The sequence below is a fragment of the Perca fluviatilis genome, chromosome 16 (genome assembly GCF_010015445.1).
Source record: "Perca fluviatilis chromosome 16, GENO_Pfluv_1.0, whole genome shotgun sequence".
In the NCBI taxonomy this organism is placed as follows: domain Eukaryota; kingdom Metazoa; phylum Chordata; class Actinopteri; order Perciformes; family Percidae; genus Perca; species Perca fluviatilis.
Window position 1 is genome coordinate 4,695,597 of NC_053127.1, and position 5,000 is coordinate 4,700,596.

The window sequence follows — 5,000 nt, forward strand, 5'->3', positions numbered from 1 at the left end:
AGACGATTATTTCTTTAAACTGGGTCACTTACGTAGCAGAAATGTGAATTTATTTTAGAAATCGGTGCGTTCAAGGCCGAGATAAGCCTGAAAATGTGTTTTTGGCTCACGTGGATGAAAGACACCAAATCCCAGAATGCACTAGCTTCGCTGCTTTAGAGTCCACTCCCAAGCCACGCCTACCAGTTACAGACAGACAGACAGACAGACAGACAGACAGACAGACAGACAGACAGACAGACAGACAGACAGACAGCATTTAACTCAACCCAAATGTGTTTTATTGTCATTTCAACCAGAAACACGAAATAACGTTAAGTGGTGTTACACATTTAAATATATATAAAAACTACATTAGGCCTATATAAAAACTACATTATATAAAAACTACATTAGGCCTATATAAAAACTACATTATATAAAAACTACATTATATAAAAACAACATTACATAAAAACTACATTATATAAAAACTACATATATAAAAACAACATTATATAAAAACTACATTAGGCCTATATAAAAACTACATTATATAAAAACTACATTATATAAAAACTACATTATATAAAAACAACATTACATAAAAACTACATTATATAAAAACTACATTATATAAAAACTACATTAGCCTATATAAAAACGACTTACGACACAGGCTAAATTTAGTGCTAACACATTATAGAGCTCAATAATGTGCCACAGCGGGTTCTGGAAGTAAAAATACAATGCAATTTCTCTATTAATAAATTGGAGTATATAAGCTAATAAAATGGTAACCGTGGACGGTAGACTTAAAACCAGCTACGACATGACTCAGCGATTCTATATGCCCATATAGACGCCAAAAGATCATGGGGCACCAACATTGTTTTGAGATAAACGTCTTTTATTCGCGATGTCTTGGATAAGTACTTCATTACCCACAATCCTCAACAATCCCACAGCGACGCCTCTGATTGGTTGAACTCATGCTGGTGAGGAGGAGGGGGAGCTGCCTGCACGATCCGTCACGAGGATTTACGACACTGCACGAATCACGATCTGTTCCACGCTTCTGCCGTTAGCCTCCGCCGGGAAGCTAACGTTAGTTTGGCTAACAGCTAATTCGGCTAACCGCTAGCTGACAGCTTGATTCAGTCTAAAATAACTCAAACTGAACACTGGGGCAAAGCAGGCTACAGCTGATGTAACAGCAGTTATATATGTTAACGGTTATTTTCAGGTTTTATTTTGAGGGTTATGTTAAAGTTATTACATGCTGTCTCAGCTAGCGGTTAGCCGAATTAGCCGTTAGCTAAACTAACGTAGCTTCCTTTATTCAGTGGTGCGCGGTGGTTTATGGGATGAGTAGTTGCTTCGCTTTGAAATGACGATATGTAAACAGTCTTGTACCTTTGACTTGTTTTTGATTTTCTGTTCGTTTTTTTCACTCGAAATGGTACGTTGTATGCTTATGAGTCACGTACCGTCTAGTTAGCCTAATGCTAACGGTCTAAAACTCTTTATGTACGGATTTATAGGCGCCGTAAAGTTCGGCTAACGCATACTAGCATTAGCGCTTGGTGAGCTGTAAACACTGTATGAACGCTGCCGTAAATTAGCGTGTAATGTAGAACGGTCGGCATTTAACGATCACAAACTACACCAGCGGTTAGCAGTTAGCTGGACACAAGTATGGAGGAAATATTTATTCATAATTCAAATTGAAAGTCCAAAGAGAAAACGAAGCATGATCAAATTAAAAATATTATTATTTTAATTAAAAATATTATTATTTTATTTAAAAATAGTAATATTTTAATTAAAATAATACAATTTTAAATTAAAATAATACTATATTATAAACTATAAAACCGTTTTTATGTGCATTTTTTGAAATAGGTCCATATTTCAAAAATAAGTCCATATGTGTGTGTGTGTTATGTTGTGAATGTGAAAATGAACTGCTACCTCCTCTGTCAGCTCTAGATACTGAACAGAAATAAGAGGAGAAATCAGACCAATCACAGAAGCTGGTCAGTCTGACATCATACTGCCTGAGCTCATTACTATTCATGAGCTCGCCCAGTTGCGCTGGGAAATGATTTCTGACAGCCAGGCTCTCATTGGCTAGCTGTTAGCCAATCAGATTCAAACAGCTTAGCTCGTTGAATATTAATGAGAACTGGCAGAAATCGAGCCGAGTCTTCCTGCAGGCTTTCTATACCACGCTAGAATGGCTTGAAACAAGGTAACCAAGGTAACCAAGGCATTTTTTTCCACCAAAAATGTTATAGAGTCCATGGTTAGAACTTCAGACATTACCACAAAGTCATGAAATACATGCAGCAGGGCACCTTTAACACTAATGCATCTTGGGGAAATAAAAGGAAAAGTTGCAAAATACACTGCAGCCAGTGTATAGCTGTAAGTTATAACAATATAAGAAACTGTCTATTTACAGTAAAATACCTTAACATTTAAAAACCGTATGCTTACAGTAAAATAAACAGTAGTTTACTGGATGAGTGGATGAGTGGATGAGTGGATGAGTGGATGAGTGGATGAGAGGATGAGTGGATGAGAGGATGAGAGGATGAGTGGATGAGTGGATGAAGGGATGAGAGGATGAGTGGATGAGTGGATGAGAGGATGAGTGGATGAGTGGATGAGAGGATGAGTGGATGAGTGGATGAGTAGATGAATGGATGAAATGAAGTGGATGAGAGGATGAGTGATGAGTGATGTGTGCTGTAAGAACTAAATGGTGGATGGATGCAGTAGGACCAGCTGAGAGGAGGTGGTCTGTTATGCCTTCTGTAAGCCGCCCACATGATGGTTATATATAATTATTAATGATGGTTATATATGATTATTAATGATTAATGATAGTTATATATGATTATTAATGATTAATGATGGTTATATATAATTATTAATGATTAATGATAGTTATATATGATTATTAATGATTAATGATGGTTATAGATGATTATTAATGATTAATGATGGTTATATATAATTATTAATGATGGTTATATATGATTATTAATGTTTAATTATACTTATCTATGTGAAGGCACTGATCATGTTAATGATTTCTCACAATAATTATCAACAATGACTTAACAAGGTGGGAAACAGATAAAATCAATATTCAATTTTCATTCCTAGAACAGGCCTGAGGGCTCCTCATATGGTCCTTGGGGGGCCACCTGGGGCCCGCGGGCACCGTGTTGGTGACCCCTGCAGTAGAGGAATTACCGTATAGTACAGGAGAAGCTCACAGGCAGTCTGGACTTCCATTAGCTGTTTAGGTTTAATGACTAATGTTAACTATGGCGCTGTGTTTTGTTGCAGTTCAGTATTTCCTTCTTCTGGTCGACCTGCACTCTGACCTTCTGGGTCAAAATTTATACCTTTTTATATATATATATATATATATAAATATATTTGACACATTTTCTGACATTTTTGTCACTTTGTTTTGCACGTTTTGATGCTATTTTTCAATAACACCAACTTATTGCCAATAGTTTTACTATAAAAGCGACAAAACTGTAATAAAAGCGACAAAAATTTTAATAAAAGCAACAAAAACGTTAATAAAAACGACAAAAACAATAAAAGTGACAAAAACATTAATAAAAGCGACAAAAACGTTAATAAAAGCGACAAAAACGTTAATAAAAGCGACAAAAACAATAATAAAAGCGATAAAAACGTTAATAAAACAATAAAAACGTTAATAAAAGCAATGAAAGCGTTAATAAAAGCGATAAAAACTTTAATAAAGTGACGAAAACGTCAATAAAAGCGATAAAAACGTTAATAAAAGCGACAAAAACGTTAATAAAACGATATAAACGTTAATAAAAGCGATAAAAACGTTAATAAAAGAGACAAAAACGTTAATAAAAGCGATAAAAACGTTAATAAAAGAGACGAAAACGTTAATAAAAGCGATAAAAACTTTAATAAAAGCGACAAAAACGTTAATAAAAGCGACAAAAACGTTAATAAAAGCAATAAAAGCGACAAAAACGTTAATAAAAGCAATAAAAATGTTAATAAAACGATAAAAACGTTATAAAAGCGACAAAAACGTTGAAAACGATAAAAACGTTAATAAAAGCGATAAAAACGTTAATAAAAGCGTCAAAAACGTTAATAAAGCGACAAAAACGTTAATCAAAGCGACACAAAAGTTAATAAAAGCAACAAAAACGTTAATAAAAGCGACAAAACGTTAATATAAGCAACAAAAAAGTTAAGAAAAGCAACAAAAACGTTAATAAAAGCGACAAAACGTTAATAAAAGCAACAAAAAAGTTAATAAAAGCAACAAAAAAGTTAATAAAAGCGACAAAACGTTAACAAAAGCAACAAAAAAGTAAATAAAAGCAACAAAAACGTTAATAAAAGCATATTATATATATATATATGTATTTTGAACCTAAATTCAGATAGGGGCTGGAAAAACTCTCCAATTAAACCAGAGTTGAAATGATTTCTGGGTCAACAGCTTTTTAACACGTACAGCAACTCGCCGAACGTGGAGGACTTCTGCCATGAATGTATTATTTGCACATTCTGCACTCAACCCATTCAGCCTCTTTGTCCTCCTGCCGCAGGTAATGGATGCATGTCTCGGTTTCTGCATATTTCTGGAATTGTTGGGTCTTTGTAAATTATAGAGTGTGGTCTAGACCTACTCTATCTGTAAAGTTTCTCGAGATAACTCTTGTTATGATTTGATACTATAAATACAATTGAATTGAATGTTTATTTTATTTTAATGTTAAACATGTTTGTTTGTTAATATGCACTGTTCACCAAGGCAAATACCACATAATCTGAACACACACACACACAGAGAGAGAGAGAGAGACGACACACACACACACAGAGAGAGAGAGAGAGAGACGACACACACACACACACACACACACACACACACAGAGAGCGACACACACACAGAGAACGACACACACACACACAGAGATAGAGAGACGACA

At 34.6% G+C, this 5,000-nt stretch overlaps 1 protein-coding gene across 1 annotated transcript in view; it reads right to left on the reverse strand.

The window, feature by feature from the left end:
* Positions 1-5,000, reverse strand: part of LOC120544555 (E3 ubiquitin-protein ligase Siah2-like) — a gene marked incomplete at its 3' end in the record, with an annotated part of 540,100 nt that overhangs the window by 413,824 nt on the left and 121,276 nt on the right.